Genomic DNA, 19,325 nt, shown 5'->3' with positions numbered 1-19,325 from the left:
GGCTAATAAAGGAGGATGAAACATGCGGCCACAAAAATGGTAATCCCGCCAATCCCTAACAAGTGTTGCAGTTTTGAAATAAGTTTCAGTAGTTAATTCTGAGAGTGACATCAATTACTGGCTTATAAAGGGGGTGATGCTGAATTTGTTGTAACAAAGCAACAAGCATCATGTCTGGGTTGGTCCCATTTTTGTTCACTACTTAATGGGAAAAGACAGCAATACAATAGCTTCAATTCAACATTTATTTAAAACAGTACCAAAACAAGTAGCACAACATCTCAAAGCACAGTGCACATCATGTGGGTGGGACCAAGATTTGAAACAACTCGCCATGAAGACTGGAAACAAATCTCGATCTCCTTTTGTGCAGTTCCACCAAAATTAAGCAAAGTCATCGGTGTGACATTCAAGTTGAACTGCACAAAACACTCTTAAAACATAAGTGTTTCGATTAGCGAAGCAAAATGTCGCAATAGCAACAAGTTGAATCGATACCCTTGTTTTAACAGAGGCAAAAAAGGAAACAATTACTTGCCGATAAAGGAGGATGAAACAAACGGTGACAGAAAGAAGCATCTAACTTATCTTGGATGGAAAACAAAGAAGGATAGTAGCATTTCTAAAACGGTTGCATTGATTCATATTAACAGAGAGATTCTCTTGAAACAACATTCGTTAAAAAATGTAATTTACTTTTAACAGTGGCATTGCTTCAATTTTCCGACGGCATTCTTAGATTAACAATAGCAAAATAGTTGTATGGGACATGCTAGCATCATGTGCGTCCACACGTATAAATGGGTGATGCAGAGTATGTAGCCAAGCATCATGTCTGGGTTGGTCCCATTTTTCCTATGTGAGGGCTGTAGTCCTGCACAAACTACCCGACCCCCCAGTTTCTTTCCCTTTTCAACAAAGAGATCGGTTCCTTACAGATGTGTGTACTGGGTTACCCCCTTTTTCCCTTTTCGACCAACAAAGCGGCTGGATAGCCAGTCTATACTACTTTTCCTCCCTCCTTTCCTCATTGAACCACGTCCTAGATTCATGCTCCACCCCACCGCATCCTTCTTTCCTCTTTGAACCAAGACCTAGATTCGACTACAGATCAAAAAAGATCCACATGCAGCTAGAGCAACGACGGTTTCAAAGAAACTTATACCTTAGTATCGTCGGGATGTGGCAAGGTGTGTGGCGGGAGGCCGGATCTGCCCACACTACGTACGGCAGCGAGGAAGAAGGGGTCGGTGGCCCTCCCGCACAGGCGTTGGGTGAAAGAGAACAGCGTAGCCGGCAGTGGATTGCCTCCCTCGCCGAAGGCGATAGAGTGAATGCTGCTCCTCCTCCCCTTCCCGGTGCGACGGGATACAAACGCCTCCTTCACCAGCTGTGAGGAGGGGGGAGAGAGACAAGAGGCCAACGCAGTCTTGTTTAGATCTGGTGAAGAGAGGGCGAGAGACTATGAATATAGCAAACCCTAGCAAATGAACGCTGAGCCTCCAGTGTGTAACATATATGTAGTGCGGCGAGCGTGTGGAGAGTGCAAACCATAGCGAACAAGCGCTGAGGCTCCCGCTTATATATATATATATATATATATATATATATATATATATATATATAAATGTAGTACGGACTGAGCTCCGGTGCCTTCACTGCATTTGCTTTTGGCTGTATGACAGGTGAGCCAGCCACATTTTGGGCCCACCTGTCATAAACCCAAAGGCAGGTGCACTAAGTCAATGAAGCTGCGTCCATATAGTACTCTCGTGTATACGACTAATATATAGTGGAGTGGTTTTCTTATTCTCTCCATAACAATCGTTTTAAATTGTGTAAGTACGAAACGAAACTCTTTATTTAATGTACAATGAAGAAAACTAGTACTACTTCCGATGAACTAACGATCCACGCCCACGCGTCCTGGTCGCACTTCCTGTCCTTCACGTGTGGTACACTACCCTCCCTTAAGTGAACAACCACTCATGCGCCAAATTATCGGAAACGTGTGAGAGTGTGTACAAATAAAGAATTTTAATTTCAATTATCGGAAAGGTTTGAGAGTATTGCAAAGTTTGACTTCAGTCAAATCTAATATGCAGAGTAAATAAAAATGGAGGGCTACTACGTCCATCCGGGTTTTTAGTCCACACCATTTTTTAAATCAAAGTTAATAGCTGGACAAATAAAATTACAGGGAAGCTGGAGACAAAGTTGTGATAAGGCTTAGAAATCAATACAAAACTTATGCTCTTAGTACCAACGTCGATCCTTCTTCGAGGAAACATTTGGTTCATAGCCAATTGTGTGATAAAATTGCACCAACGTGAAAGACGACTGCGTCTCCAACGCAACCAAGGTGAACTGACGAAGGATGTCATCTTTGTGCGTAACAAGCAAAGAGCACTGATGGAAGACAACTTGTTTTTCATTGAAAATCGATCAGCTTCACTAGCCAACGCAACCATGAGGCGCAACCATGAGCATCGATAGGTCATCATGGTGATGCATCATCCATTTGGCATCAAGTTTGGGTGAGGCACCTATGAAGTTCGACAAATCCTCACTGTGGTCTGTTTCTTCTCAGTAATCAAGCTCGAGGAAGGAAGAACCACGTGGCAGAGGATAGTGAGGCGGAACAACAATGGCCATCCAATTTTGTGCAGTTCCACTAAAATTGAGGAAGACATGCCCAGGTATGGAGACACGCATCGCTGTTTCCAAAAAATATAAAAAAGCGTTAGCAACGACATCTTAATTGTCAATAAGAATTAATGAAAAGTACACCAACAAACAGAAGCATCATAATTATATCTTGATGGGAACTAAACCAGGATACTCGAGAAAAAAAGCATTTCTTCATTTAACCAGTGATAGTACTACCACCATATGGACAATGACCGCACAACTACCATGTACTTTTTGTCGAAACAACATGTATACCTCCACCGAGGCATAAATCAGGACAACTTTTCGAGTGGCATTTCCTCTATAATAGTACTAGTAGGTGATGTTGGACCAGCCGACGAACCCTAGATACTATGCATGGGGAGCTGGGGAGTAGTCGCATAGAAGAAAACCCGCACGCAGCGACCTCGGGAGCTGGACCAGTACAAGAAGTTATACCTCAGGTGGGCGAGATGTCGTTTAGGCGGGCGGGCAGGATCTGCCCACACTACGACAGTGAAGAAGGGCACGCAGGATCTTCGTCCGCGCCAGCGCCAGCTCCGAGAGGACGGTGCGCATCGGCTTCCTCCGTCGCTGACGGCGACAACGTCAACGCTGCACCTCCTCACCTCCCGTAGCGGACGGGATTCAGCCGGATCTGTGACCAACGGTGAGGAGAGAGATAGAGTGGACACTGGCATCTTGTTTTGATATGGAGAGGGTGAGAGAGCGAGACGCGAGAAACTCTATCAAAAAAGAGGCTATAATGGAGTAAAAAAGTCTCTCTATAGCAGTGGTTTTAAATAGAATACGCGCGTTCCCAGAAAAAAGAAATGAAAACTTGCGGAATTTTTTTAAGGGTCTGCCTAGGACACATCTAGATGTGACATAGTTATGTCACATCTAAGTTGATGTCCACTCTGTTTGTGGTCTATTTTTTTGTCCTATTTTTTTTGTTTCTTGTTGCTACATTATATACTTGTGGGAGCTTAGTTGTGATATCCTTAAATAACATCTAGATGTGAATTAGACAAACTGATTTTCTAACGTATCAAGAAAGAAAACTCGATCAAAAACACGCCCCCGCTTCCAGGTCGCGAGAGTCGTTGCGCACACACACATATACATAGACATGCATATCCGTGTTTATGTAAAATTCCATTTCCATCTCCATCTCCAAGCATATTTGTCCAACTGGCACATTATTTACGTTGTTAATTATACACGCAGCAATATTAACGTACAACCTCTCTTGTTTGCGCACGTTCGGACCGCTGCCACGGCCGGTCCTGACCAACCCGAACCCTCTTCATCACCCGCGCGTGCTTCCCGCCCGAAACGGTCAGTGCCACATTCATGCCCGGCCAGAGCGGACGCGACCTCTCACTGGCACCGGCATTGAAGCGGTGAGCCGGCCAAGAGAGCGTCGCCCGCGCCGCTTCCGGGTGCACGCGGCTGCTCCGCGTTCAAAGGTCGCAATAGCCGGCTACAACATGCATGTAAAAAGTTCTTGGGAGTCCATGCTACAGCTAGCTGTCCTCCCCCAACTCGTCAATCTCTTCCAGTAGTGCTAGTACTCCATGGCGCGATCCATCGACAAGAAGGCGAGAAAGTTATCGTATACTCGGTTTGCAGTGAGTGGCATGCCGAGCGACCGTGTGGGGTCGAGCCGTGGAGGAGGGTGAGACACGAACATGACAGACGTGATTTAAACGTTGGTTTTGCTCGATGGCGCGACCCAACTAAATGAAATGTTGGTTTCTCTCCGTTTCCATTTTTTCTCCGGAAAAATGGAAACTTTCCACTCCATTTTCATTCCTATTCCAAGGTTGCCCCGTTACAACATTCCATCAAATTTAGATACATTATAACTGAGCATCTTTCCTGCCCTCTCAGGCTATTAGCGTTCCCAACCATCGGATCTGGACTCGTGGTCGTTTTTAGCGTTGGATCTTCACTTAACCTCGCCTGGGCTTTCGTTACGCGAATAAGGTGCTACACAGGGCTGGGCCGCTACTCCCGTGACAAAATCCCTGATCTGTTGTTAGCTGGGCCTTGAATCTTTCCTGTGTGATCAATTCATCCACGCGATCTCTCTGCATCCCCGCTCCCCTTCTTCCTTCCACTCGTGCCCTAGGCCTAATCGCCGTACTGACGATGATAGCGAGTGATGCTTTGGGTTGCTGCCACCACCCCTACTGCTCCCGGTCCCTCTGGTACAACCGCAACCGCTTTTGTTCATCTTATTTTTTGACCCATATTCCTTAATTCTATTAGCAGTGCCACTCCATATCTCGGCCGCCGCAAAAGATTGCTAGGTTTGGAGATGGTTTTTCAGGTGCTAATGTCTTTCCGATCTCAATTTTGTACAGGTTGTGTTCATCAAGGTTCCAGTCAACTGATTCAGGCAAATGTTGGGCGTTGGTACTCATCGAGCCGCCGATCTTCAATCCGATCCATTCAAGTCAAGCTTGACTGATCGATGCAGGGCGAACCAAGGCGGGCCTGACTGATTGATGCAGGGCGAAGCAAGGCCGGACTCAATTTCTATTGGTTCTATCGATGGCGGTAACGGCCTCGCTCGACTCTTCCTTGGCGTTGACACTTGACATGCGGTGGATTTTCACGTCCCTATGCGCCTTCCTCTAATCACTAGATAACAATACAAAGGGTATTCCAAATTTCCATCTCTGCTCCTCTGCCACGCTTTGTTCCCCCTTTCTGAGTGTTTGTAATTTGCAACTTAATTTCTTGTTTATACAGTTTAACATGGATTGATTGGTCGAGGAGAGTATGTCAACAAGATATGATGCTAGAAACATGGAGTTCCCCAGGGAGTCAACTCGATGTACTACAGTAACCTCGGCTGATCTTATCTTCGGAACCTCTGAATGGCTTTACGATTTGCAAATAAGGATCCCTGATTATATTGCTATGTTTTGATACACGGTTGTACCTTCCGAAACCTGTGCTGGATGCTTCGGGTGTTGTCTTCCTCAATGAGAAATCGTTCCATGCACCCGGCAACAGTGAGAACAGACTTCAGAACTTATGTTAGAACAGTCTTAACTGGAACAAAATTAACTAAACTCTTGGTCCGATATGTAATTTGTGATAAAATCTTACCTTCTTTTGGTTTTCTAACAAATGTCTTGGCTCTGTTTTGTTTGGAGCCACCCGGTAGTTCTATGCTGCTACACAAATACATTGTGCTTTTTAGGACTGAATTTTTTTCATCGTTCAATTCTTCTGGATGATGTTCTATTTGCTCATTTTTTAAACTCATGGAATGAAACCATTTTATTCTCAAATCTAATTTTAAAACTGGATATGTTTTTTCATAACCAGCAAATATTCTGCTCTCTCATTTCCAACCAAAATATATATCTTTAGTAAGTATTTAACTTTCACCTTGCATACCTTCATGCATTTTATAAACTCGTATTGTTCCATATACTCGTATAATTCCTGTATTAAGGTGGTCTTTAATGCGATCGATTATCTAACTTTTCTCCTGCTCTGTTTACAAGTATGCAGGGCTCATATCTCAAGTATGCTCGAAGCATTGCTGTTAGGCAAGGTGGTTAATTCTGTCCAGATTATTGATGGGTGGTTTTCATCCTTAACTGTAGCTTCACCAAAGTTGGATTGTTGCATGCTTGCAGATACGCGTAGTTTCAGTTTGGCTTGTGATATTGATATTTTATAAAAACTAATTCCATACTTGATGTAGAAAGATCATTCGGAAATGAGCATGTTCCATGTAATCTGGGTGGCACTCCCCATATATTCTATGTACAGAACTCTCCGTTTGCACAACACTGGAACATTGGTAACATATTTTGACTCCGGTATTTCCTCTCTGGTCTGATGTACGTCATCTCAGTCTATGGAAAATAAAAGTTTACCCAAATTATTATAAAACCGATTAATTAAAATTTCCATTTGACTTCCATCTTTACCCATTGGCTTATTTTAGTGATGTTGAATATGGTTACTGCTTCCATTTTTTCTCCCATGAACAGATGAAGCTTCGATAATTTGTGAACCTGCATGCTGCTATGGTGTTCCACCAAATTGGAAATATGTTCCTACATTTCCATGGAAGTGTTTCGTGTATTTCGCATGCTTTGATTTACAATTAGCTTGGGAATTACATCAATCAGGGTGTGTTACTAAATATTTGGTTTAGTTTTCAATATATCACTATCCAACTCCAAGAATGACTTCATTTACTGTTTTCCTTTCCTTTTTATTTTTTTAGGAGCACGGACATTGAACTATATAGAGAGTATGCATTTAATAGGTATATCTAAGCTTCTTTGTTCATTTCAAAATAAGTACTGGAGTTGCTTTAATGTGTATGGGTTCCAGACTTATATATTGACTAGATGTGCGTATGGGGGCTAGGTAAATTTGATGCAGTTATGCACTAACCATGGAAACACCACAGCTCCAGCCTCTTATCATCGTAGACATCACAAAGCAACCACCCTGTCATTATTTCGAACATTGATATTCCTTATAATGATTTTTTGGGAATGTTCTTCCCTTTCTGCAGTTAATGTTGGTAGTTTTCCATAGATTGAAGAGATGCCAGTTCATTTAATTTATGTGCTTATACTATTTTGCCAATTGTTCTTTCTATTTTGCGTAGCATCTCTGAAACTTCAAACTTCACTATGTGGACTGATCAAGTTGGAATCTGGTCTTACTTCGTGTGTTATATATATAGTCTTGTGCTATACGGATGAAGTGCATTTTTATTAGATGATATCATTTCCATTACTCATGTCGATTCGTTTTAGCATGGCCATACATTATATCTCAATACTGTCTTCAAATTCGAGTGGAAATGATGTTTTCAAACTTCACCCTGCAAACTCTAATCTGAATGTTGTAACAAAAGAAACAAGACTTCCCTTTACCCTTTCAATAACAAATTAGGTATCAACTTGTATGCGAGCTACCTTTGAGCAAACAAGATATATGTGGTCGGTTTTGATAGAATTTTCGCTGATGCATGATTGAGGTGGTGATCATGGCTGTAGTGAGGAATGATAGAGGGCTACTTGGAGGTGGTTGCTGTAGCACGCTGTGCTATTATGACCTGGAACTATAGAATTGATGTCAAGTTTATATTTGATGTTTTTTGTTTCACTAAAGCTTGTACCAAACAATGATACTATGTTCCATAGATGGTTTTCTTCGTATTTATGATTTTCCAAGATCTAATCTTCTCCAGCGAATATAACCGACCATTATGCCCATTATTTTCATGCATCACAACTTAGATTGAGCAATGGCAGTACATTACATACACAACTTCTCTACTCTTCATAGTCTTACTACAAATTTTATCATGTATCTTTAGGTTTAAATGACTTCTATCATATCACGTGTATCTTTATGTTTCTTCGAAAATTACTTCCTATCGTATCTCTTAGTATACTTATAAAAGTACCTACCATTCTATTCTAAAAATAGACGGGCACGGCAACGCGTGCCTTCGATGATCTAATACAAAGGAAAAATAACACGCATGCTGATGCATCTCAATGATTCACAGATCATAACCAATATTTACTTCATAACTAAAGAAAAAAGTTGAGGGAGCATGTACAAAATAAAAACTACTAATGGGGTCACTACGACTTAAACCCTAAACCCTAAACATGATTTAATTCCCTGGCTAGGTAGAACCTGTCGAAGGAAAGACGGCTGGCACCCTCGGATCATACGATGCTTTTGTGCAGTTCCACCAAAATCGACCTGAGAATCCCTGATGGCAAAGATATTGAAGAAGTGTGATTAGAAAAATAGTATTGGCACTAGTTCATTTGACATAAACTCATCACAAGTAGAAGCCGGTAGAGGTAGAGAAAGATCAACATGGAGATGGAGCTACGGCAGTGGAGCAAGCCTGCTCCAAAAGGAAGATGGACTACCTGGGACGTCGGGCTGTAGCTAGAAGGGCGGTTGGGACGCGACATCGGCCCATACCGCGGTGACCCCCGATTGGGATGCACCGACTATGGGTTTTCTCCCTCGCCGATGTCGACCGCGTCTATGCAGAACATTGTTCCCTTCCCCCAGCTTCGGGATCAGGCCCGTCGTTCTATGCCTGTGAAGAGAGCAACCTTAGCAAGCAGGCTTGTAGCTTAGGCTCCTTCTAGTGTATATATAGTGGTTTTCTTTTTCTCTCCATATCAACCATTTTATATTGCGTACGTGTTATTCAAGAGTGAAATGATGGTTGCTTCTTCCGACTAACTTACTATGTGATTTGACTACTCCTTAGTGGCCACTACACGTACTCCCCCTACGTGTATGCAACAGTCACACGTACACATGGACGCAAAAACGCGCGCGACGCCCTAATGCATGCATGCCCGAGCACACGACGGAACACACACGATCACGCTAAGTGCTCAACCTACACGTGCATGCACACACATACTCAGTCAGGGTGAGCTAGTGACCGTATAAACACCGGAATATATATATATATATATATATATATATATATATATATATATATATATATATATATATTGAGCGCAATGAGCGTATTATGAAGTCCACTGACCGTATTTTTACAAATATACAGTGACAGACAGTGTATTTATCTCGTTTGAAATTAAGCCATATTAACCGAAGAGGAGGCAGTATGGACTAGCATTACTTTGGCCTTGTTTGGATACTCTAACTCAGTTAGAGGTTAGAGTTAGATTCTAACCCTGAACTAACTGTGAACTAACTCTAGCCAAAGAGGTGTTTAGATGACAGGGTTAGATGGAGCGCGGATACGGCGAGGCGCCTTCACGGGCGTTGTCAGAGGGAGGGAGGAGAGGACGAGAAGCTTCGAGGAAGTGGCGAGGGATTTGCTGCGGCGAGAGCGAGAGAAAAATGTGTTTTTAGTGCTCCAGAGAAGAACTAACCCAAATAAGCACCTCTTGGGTGGGTTAGATTTTTTGGATGGGTTAGATGCTTCTAACCGAAACTAACCCTCCTGTTTGGATACTTTTGGGTTAGTTGAGTACAAACTAACCCAAACTAACTCTAACCCATGGATCCAAACAGCGCCTTTACTGTGTCCCGTCAACTTGCCGAACGAGGAGAAGGTTGCAGGACGGGAGAAGCTTGCGCGCGGTGGCTCGCAGGACAAGGGGAAACTTTTGACTAATGTAAGCTCTCCCTTGCTCAGGCGGTGGACATGCAACAGTTAATTCGGTGTCAGATTGCCAGAAGCATACACTATACTACTAGTGCTACTATAGTTCGACTTTCCGAATAGGCGAACAACCAAGCGCAAAGTTACTAGTACTAGTACTACAACTATAGTCTATAAAGGTACGTACTATACTAGTACTAGGAACCGGATGGAGGAGCATCTGCACTCTTATTATAATTTTAAAATGTGATAAAGCAATCTTCAACACATTTGGTTCTCTTCGAGGGTTCTCGCATGTTGTCATGGAATTAACACGTCAGATGTCCTCATGAAAGGACTTAATCATGGAGCCATCGCAACGGTTAGCTTGAAGGGGTTAAACCGGACAAGGGACACGGGAGTTTATACTAGTTCGGCCCCTTCGATGAAGGTAAAATCCTACGTCTAGTTGTGATGGGATTGATTGGGTTTCGATGATCAGGGAGCGGAATACACTTGCCTGAGTCTCGAGTTGTTGTCTGTTGTCCCTGAACCACCGTCGGGTCGTCCCTTTATATACACAGGTTGACGCCCGACCGGTCTACAGAGCCCCGAGGCTGACTCATACAAAGTGTCGGTCTCGGTCTCTCCTTTCCTAACTTACATTACAAGTTACATAGTCATGGCGGTTTACCACTATGGGCCCTAATCCGCCTTTGGGCTTCGGGCTTTTAGGCTTCATTTAGTAAAGCGCCATCTTCTGGATCTTCATGGGCTTCAACATAGTCGAGGGTGAACCGGGCCCTCCTGGCCGGTTTACACTCAGTAGCTATATCCTCAACATTAGGCCCCAGATTGATTTGAATTTGTTCATGTCAATCTTCAATACTTCAAAGATCTCTTGCAGGCATCTTCTTGTATTTTCGTAAACCGCCATATTGTCTTCTCCTGTAATTTTGTAAACCGCCGTGACGTCATCTTCTGAACACAGCAACGGTCCATCATGACATCATCTCTGTAAGAAAAGATTAAAAAGATTCACTTCACTTAATGGTTATCCTGAAAACCGAGGCGACAGGCGCACTCATTCTGCCGTTTCAGGCTCCTTGATTCTCGCGCCTGCCGTTTTACTCTTTCCTCTATAAATAAGGCCCGAGGGCCCTTCTCTTTTTTCCCCTTCTGTGCCTTCTTCTTCCTCGCGACGCCCAAGATCTTGAAGCTCCGCCGCCGTCCGCGACCCTCGAGAACTGCATCGACAAAGATCGCTGCATCAACCTGAAACGGACTAGAAACTCGTCGCCCTTCTCCGCAGCAGATCTGCCGCGGTAAACTTCCTCTTTCTTTCATTTTTAGATCTGTTCTTAGGGTTTGTGAGCTCCTCTGTACAGTTCTTCATCCTTCTTCTTTGTTCTTCCTCCTGCCGCGATAGTTTTGATCGAATAACAGTGTAGATCTCATGCGGTAGTTACTCCGCATCCGTTTTTAGTGCTAGCAGATCGTCCTTTTTCCTCTGTAGAGTACACAGCATTCTCTGTTCTAGTTAGCGCCTTTAGAGTTCACAGAAAAAATTTCTTTATGGATGTGTGGTAGATCCAAATAAATTTGACCATTGTGTGAAACCTGTTTCTGTCAACACTTAGCAGAAATTTTGAATTCTGGCCCTTCTACCTATGGGCGGTTTAACCTTTTGATAGCCAATCCGCCATATATCATTAGCCCTCTCTTAAACCGCCAACTGAACTTTGCTTAGTATTTTCCTCCGATTTAACACTGAATTGTACACCTTAAACTGTAAATTGTAAAACCGGCACTTTTTCTTTCAGTTCCCTCCTCCCAGAATGTCGAAACAATTCGCTTCTTGCAATTGGGTTCGTCCCGGATCACGGAGACACAAATCAATGGTTATGTCACCACTGGTGCTTTAGCCTAAAAAAGGGCTCTCCACTGGCGAGTTCCAGAATCGGAATGTCCGCCTGAACCTCAAGAAGGAGAGGTAATTGTCTTTATGCAACACTTAGACCGGGGATTTAGTCTGCCCGGATCAAAAAATTTCCGAGATGTCCTTGCAAGCTTCCAACTCCATCCGCAAGATATTGGTCCGAACTCTGTGTCAAACATATGCAACTTTCAAGTATTCTGCGAAGTCTATCTTCAAGAAGAACCAACTGTGGAGCTGTTCTGGGATTTTTTCCATTTGAACCGCCGTACGGAATTCTCAGATGGTCCCAACACAGAGCATGGCGGCGTTTCAATTCAGAAAAGGAAAGAAGTGGACTTCCCTCATGCAAAACATCATAGCCATCCTAAAGATTGGAATCAGACCTGGTTCTATTGTCGGAACACTGCCCCTGATGGAGAAAATCCCTTGCAGGGTTATCGCCCTCACCGGCTTAGCAATAGCCACCCATTACCTTCACGCTTGACCGCCGCAGAATAGAAAATTTTTGCACCTCAACTCGCCAAGCTCAGGGCTTTGATGGCCAACGGTTTAACTGGCATTGATCTTGTCCGCTGCTGGGTTTCTTGGGGCATTTTACCTTTAAGCCGCCGCCCCGGATTGATGCATGAGTACACTGGTGATGTCAAAGACCCTCAACAATATAATGAAATAGTGATGACTGATCTTGAAGTCACTGAATCGGTGAAGAAAATGCTTGATGAACCGATCTCTACATGCAGCCAAACCGGTTTGGCTCCATTTTGCGCCTCCAACAAACCGCCAGCGGTAAAGTTCATCTAATACTTTACTGATTTACTTCTGTATTGACTGTGTACTAACCTTGTCTTAATTTCAGGCTAACAGCTCCTTTTGGAAACGGACTAAACCGGCCCAGGCTCCTCGTGCAAAGACCAAGGGCACCAAGAAAGCTGGCAAGAGAAAAACCGCCGAGTCTTATGACCCGCCAGAGGATGAGGAATCAGACGCTGAGGTAGAACTTGACTCACTTGGTTCCTTTTTCATTCATCTTATTGACAATGACTATTCCTAGGATGATGCGGAGGCCAGCCATGCAGAACATGTTGAGGTAATCCTTCTTTCTTCCGATTCAGATCTTGTACCAGTTGAAAGAATTCGCCATACAGTCCGAAAAGTAAAACAATCTCACCCCTTGCTCATTTGGATCCAAAATTTCCTTGAAGACACAGCAAGTTGACGAACGTCGCACAACCTGGCATAGTGGTCAATAAATCACGTCGTCCGGTTTAGCTGATACGCCAACCCGGAAATGTCGTCCAGAGGTGACTTGTTCTCCTGAAAAACGTTATCCTTTGAAAGGTTTCTTCCGATGCCCTCTCAATCCTTCTGACCCGAATTACCAGGCTTCTTCCAACTCGTTTGGCGGTTCATCAACCACTCAGCTGCCTCCTCTCAAAGTCGTCGTTGGGTAAGTATATTACTCCTTAACTTGTTTCTTTTAATTGCCGGTTTACCATATTCTAACCTTTGATGTTGTAGCGCCAAGGCTCGATTGAGTAAGAAAGCCAAGACCAGCGACCCAACTGTGGATGTTCATCCGGAGAAGACCCCAGAGCATCATGGCGAAGATCCTGAAGTTGCTATAAACAGCTCTGCTGGGCAAAACCAAGATGCTGATGCCAATCCGCCAGAGGTTGAACCGAATGTAGAGGTTGATACTTCACATCCTCCTGCTCCTCCAAGTCCAACAGTTGAACAGCGGGGCTCAACTGCTGATCCACCAAGACCTGTTAACAAACCACCAAGCCCTGCTACCAAGGTGCCAAGCCCTGTCAAGAATGTCCACTCATCCAGTCCGGCCAAAGATGACGATGTTGTTGTTACTGGTACTGCATATATCGCCCATGGTAATCCGGTTGCTCTATCAAAGCACTCTGCCAAAGATGAATTTGCCGCTATGAGTAAGGGGAAGGGGAAGACTGATTTGTCTGCTTATGTCGATCTCTCTGCTCAAGACCTTCACTCCGGCTTCTTGAACCGGCTTTACACAAGCCGTGATTATGAAGCCGGTTTAGTAAATCTGATGAAGGAGCGCTATGAGGTAAACATTTTTGCTCCTTGCTCTGTACCTTCATTGCATTGTAGCCCCCAAGGGCCGGTTTGTCTTGAGAAAGTCAAACCGGGACTTTGTATACTCCATACTGTACTTTATGAAATTTCCTTGTATATGTTTGATCAAACACACATTAGCCCCCAAGTGCCATGATTAAAACTTGTATTAATCCTTGGGACTTCAATAATCAGCATAAAAATGATCCGCATTAGCCCCCAAGTGCCAAGTGTATAACTGGTTATATGCTTGGGACTTTAACAAAGATATTGACATGCTCTCTTATTGTTGCAGAGTGAGATAAACCAACAAATCTCTCAAATTGCTGACCTTCAAGAAAATCTGAAATCCCAACAAGCAGAAACCACCAAGGCCAAGGATGAGCTGAAAACCGCCTTAACCACCATGGAGCAGCTCAAAGAATGGTTTAAGTCTGAGCAGGCCAACTGGGACACCAAAAAGGCCGGATTGCTGAAGCGGGCGGAAAACGCTGAGGCAGCTCTTAAACCGGTGACGGAAGAACTTTCTGGATTAAAGCACCAAATCAATGCCATGACCTCTGCAATATTTGGTAAGCACTGGTTGCCAAGGTTTTATGACTATTTCACTTTTAAATTTCACCGGTTTAACATGAATTTCCTGAACCGATATAGGTAGTCGCATTGCTCATCTAGGTTCTAATATGCCGAAGAAACTCAAGGCTGCATATACGCTGATTGAACAGCTGTATACCGGCGCCCAACGGGTTATATGCGCCACTTCTTATGACAATGCGGTGCCAACACTGATCAAGGACACGCTGGACCGGCTCTCGATGATGCCAGTGCAAATAGAAGAGCTAAAGCGATCCGCTGCTCGGGCTGGCACTTACTAGCGCTGACTCGAGCCAAGGCATGGATAGCTGATCTTGATCCGGCTGATATGGCCAAGGGCTTCCCCAGTGCACAAGAAAACGGTGAAGTATTTGACAACGACGCTCTCAGATGGGTGACAAGGGAGATGCGTCCTCTGGCGAGTCAGCTAGCAGAGAGGCTAACCTGATGGTTCATCGATCCTTCTATGATGCAAACAACAGATGGGTTGAAGCTGTGATTCCTGAAGTGCAGAACCTTATTCCACAAATCCGTAAGCACACTTACGCCCCTGACGTTGATCCGGCTGAGCTTATAAGTGAAGAGGATGTCTTTCAGGCTTTTACCCGGATTGACTGGACCACCAATGACTTCCAGCCATTGGATGGAGAGGAGGCTGAACCGACGCCAGATGACCCATCTACTTCACATCAACCCGGCGATGAAGCTTAATCCGTCAAGGCGGTTGATACGTCAGAAACTGTCCGTGTGAAAACAATTCCATATTTTGGGCCTTTGAGTGCCTTGTAATAGGGTAGCAAAAACTTATTGTGATCTGCTGCCATCGTGCAGGAGGAGATACTTTCTGTGATCCGCCATATCAATGTCAATTTTGGTCCAAGTATCATAATATGCAACTCCTGTGTGTGCATAAAAAGACAAGGGTCCTGGCGGTTTACCGCCGGACGGGTCATAATGCCCAAAACAGGGCGGATTGATAATCAAATCGTAAAAATATGAAATTATTCATACCTGTGATATAAGATCCCTGTTTAGTTGGCTGGTCAACTTTGATTGTAATAAGGGTGAAAACCCAAATCTGAATTTCTTGTATAACTCCATCATTTTCTGATGGCATATAGTAAGTCATACCGGGTGATGATTCACACCCGATGATCCAAGCTGGTGACAGGTAGTCAATGCCAGGTCGGGTTGATAAACTCCGGCTTAAGAATAAGGTTTGTCAATGTGTAGTTGCAAACCAAGCCGGTTTAAAGAATATCGGGCTAATAAGAGGTTTGACCAGGCCAAGAAAATCGGTTTAACACAAAAGTCAGCAAAGAGCAAATAAAACCGTGTAGCCGAGGCTTTTTGGGGGCTGCCATGCCCAAATTCGAGGCTTTTTTTGGGCTGCCAGGCCGCTGAGTTGAACCATTTGACAAAGCCTTTTAAGATGGACCTCCAACTAACCAATCACCGTTTTAACTTTGACAAGTGCAGGGTCTCAATGAGAGTAACTGTCAAACGTTCGGAGGGCCGTGCCAGGATGACCTGGATAGGAGTGTCTTACTTGATGAAGGCAGGTTAACCCGGGGTTTTAGGTAAATATATCAGGCTTCCAAGCCATGGGTTGATGCCCAGTTACAAGGGTCCATTCAAACTCCTTGGTATTTGGCCAAGGAGCCCCCAAGTAACGTGATGAGCTGTGCTCATTGGGTGCCTATGTTTGAGTTGTGCAAAGCATCCAGACTCTCTTTGGCCCCTTGGGTGTGATAATGGAAGTTGATTGCATGGAACACTCGCCACAATTCTCTCTTAACTCTGGCTCATATCCTGTTACAAATAGTAGCGCTCGGTAATATTTCCTCTTTTTTTGTTATTCAACATGTAAACAGGTCAGCAAACCTTGCGGCTCATCTTCGTGCGAACCGTGCTTGCTGCACTTTGAATGTGGCCGAGAGCTGGCTTGATGAAACACCTCGCTTCCTACTTCTTTTTTTGCGGGGTACCTCGCTTCCTAGTGACCAGTGTCTTGGCTGATTGTCCTAAGAATGCTTGTATATGAATAAAGCTCTCTCATTTACCCGCAAAAAATATTAAGCCATATTAACCGAAAAGGAGGGAGTATGGACTAGCACTACTTTTTGGTGTGTCCCGTCAACTCGCAGAACAAGGAGAAGCTTGCAGGACAAGGTGAAGCTCGCTTATGCCTTTTGACTAATGCAACCTACCCTCGATGGACATGCATCTGTCCATTCGGTGTCAGATTGTCAGAGGCATACACTGTAGTACCCAACATGCGGAGTACCATCATTGTTCGACTTCACGAAGAGGCAAAGATCCAAGCGCAGTAGTACGAGTAGTACTACTACTAGAACCGCATGGTGGAGCGTCTGTACTCTTATTTTTTTATCTATGATAAAGTACACGTTTATTCCGGAGAAGGGCGGAAAACGGTAGCCCAACATGTAATGAATGATATCGATCAACCAACCATGCTCGAATATATGTTGGCCTCCGTGCGAGCCTGTCTGTGTGTTCTCGCTCCTCTTCTCTCTCAAGGAATGGCGGGTTGGCTCTTTGCCGTCAATTGAGGTCGGTTTGCTCACAGTCCTGTCCCACATGTCAGTGATATGCCAAGAGGAGGTGCGTTGACCGACTGGCCATACGCGTACTTGGTTTTGCACGTTCATACTACTCCTCCCTCCATCATAGTTTAAAGGGCGCGCTTCATTATGATGCATTTCTCTCAATGCATTTCCACCACCAGAGAGACTTTAGACGCGTTTGATTTAATGCTCAATTAATTAGGGCGTGGTAACCGCAATCAAGTCCACAATTTTCTCTACATGTACTCTGTACTACTACGGAGTGGAGTAAGTGCATGCATGTGTGTACCCAGGGTGGAAGCACTGCATGCATGTATGTATGCATTATTCCCTCTAGTAATAGACGTCGTGCTATAACTACCAATGCTATTTTTCAGGCCGATCGCTAGTCGCCTTGGTCCCACAGATTTTTCTCTTTTTTCTGAAGCGCGTTGTATAAACAGTGACAGATGGAGTAGTATGAGCGGATTCAAAGAAGAGCGTATTGATGATTGCTTCTTCAGAGCAACTTACAGTGGGAAAGGTGGGGCTTATGATTTGACTGCTCATTACTCACTATTAATGCGGCGCAACGACCGGGTTGAATCTCCCTTGCGGTTGTGCACTACCCCCTCGGTTCTTAAATATACTCCAGAGTATTTGTCTTTCTAAATATTTCAACGAGTGACTAGTCAAATATTTGTCTTTTTTGCGATTTCAAATGGACTGGCACATACGGATGTATATATACATATTTTAGAGTGTAGATTCACTCATTTTGCTCCATATGTAGTCACTTGTTGAAATCTCTAGAAAGATGAATAGAATATTTAGGAACGGAGGGAGTACACATACGAAGCAAAATGAGTGAATCTACACTCTAAAATATGCCCGTTTGAAATTTGTAAAAAGACAAATATTTAGGAACGAAGGAGTATAATTTTGTGCATGGCACATGGACCCAGATGATGAAGAGGATTCTGGCAATGCTATCAAGCTTCCATCATTTGTTTACATAATTGACGTACTATACAAATAATTTTCCAGCGACATGAAATTTTACAATGGTGTGAGCTTTCAACTTTTGTTTCGCGTGTCTTGCCATCGATGCTCTTTTGGAAACAATAAAAAACTAACTTCCTTGCTAATGCATGTCAATTATTGGCAGATCAGAGCTAATAATTACATCACAACTGAAGACAGAGTTGTGAGGAGGTGTTAAATTAAAATTGATCCATGCTTTCATTGGCAGAAACGTCCCCCCAGCTCTGTCTAAATCAACAAGGCATGTTGGGAAAAAAGTAGCTATCTGGAGCATGCAGCATTCCGATCATTTTGTGCAGTTCCACTAAAATAGAGCTGAGCGTCTCTGTTCCAAAGATATTAAGTGTGATTACGATAATAGAGGACTACTGATGAAACAATAAACACACAAATAGAAGCCGGTCACCTTTGCAGTCTGTCTTAAGACTAACTAGTTGGAGAAGATTAGGCTCGGAGTTGGATGAGGAGGATAGAGCAAAACCAATCTCCCTTTGTGCAGTCGCACTGAAATGTAGAGATGTTGCCCGTGTGACATTTTAGTACAACTACACAAAACACTCTTAAGAAAAAAGTGATTTGTGCAGTTCACCAAAAGGTCGCAATAGCAACGAGGTGAAATGGATAGCCCTGTTTGCAAAAACGAGGTAGAAAGGAAACTATTACTGGCCAATAATAGTTGATGACACATGCGACGACAAAAAAGAAGAATATTCCTTGCCCTAAGGGAAGATAACAACACGGTTGTGTTTGTCTAAAACGGTGTGAGGATGAGAATGCAATATGGAAAGTACGCCGGACGAGCTACGTTTTGGTCAAAGAACTATGGAAGATCCACATGCAGCGACGTGGGAAGACGGGCAGTGGAGAAAGGCCGGAGGGGATACCTGGAGGTCGTCGGGATGTAACTAGGTGAGCAGCGGCTGGCGAAATCTGCGAGCAGGTGGCGTAGGCCCTGCCACGCCGGAGCTTAGTCAGAGAGAACGGCGTGTATCGCAGATCGGGACGTGCTGCCTTGGCGCCGTCGAATGGAGAAACGATGCACTTCCTCCCTTTCCCCCGGCGGACGGGATGCAGCCGGATCAGTGACCAACGGTGAGAGAGAGAGGCCACCGCACTCCCTTTCCCCCGGCGGATGGGATGCGGTCGGATCAGTGACCAACGGGAGAGAGAGATAGGCCACCGCAGCCTTGTGTGAGATACTCTGAACAGCGACAAACCAGGCACGCAAGGCTCCATTGTATATAGTGCGGACTACCGTTTTCTCCATAAA

The 19,325-nt window shown here is 44.2% G+C and overlaps 1 long non-coding RNA gene across 1 annotated transcript; it reads left to right on the top strand.

Annotated features, from left to right (window-relative positions):
• The first annotated feature begins 4,703 nt into the window (after positions 1-4,703).
• LOC123041126 (uncharacterized) lies at positions 4,704-8,045 on the top strand. Its single transcript, XR_006418376.1, has 4 exons — positions 4,704-4,886; positions 5,043-5,341; positions 5,434-6,837; positions 6,935-8,045. It is a non-coding gene; the product is annotated as an uncharacterized lncRNA (long non-coding RNA).
• Positions 8,046-19,325: the final 11,280 nt, after the last annotated feature.

Source organism: Triticum aestivum, chromosome 2B, assembly GCF_018294505.1.
Source record: "Triticum aestivum cultivar Chinese Spring chromosome 2B, IWGSC CS RefSeq v2.1, whole genome shotgun sequence".
Classification (NCBI taxonomy): domain Eukaryota; kingdom Viridiplantae; phylum Streptophyta; class Magnoliopsida; order Poales; family Poaceae; genus Triticum; species Triticum aestivum.
Note: the sequence above shows the minus strand (reverse complement) of the source record. Positions and strands in the feature narration are given on the sequence as shown.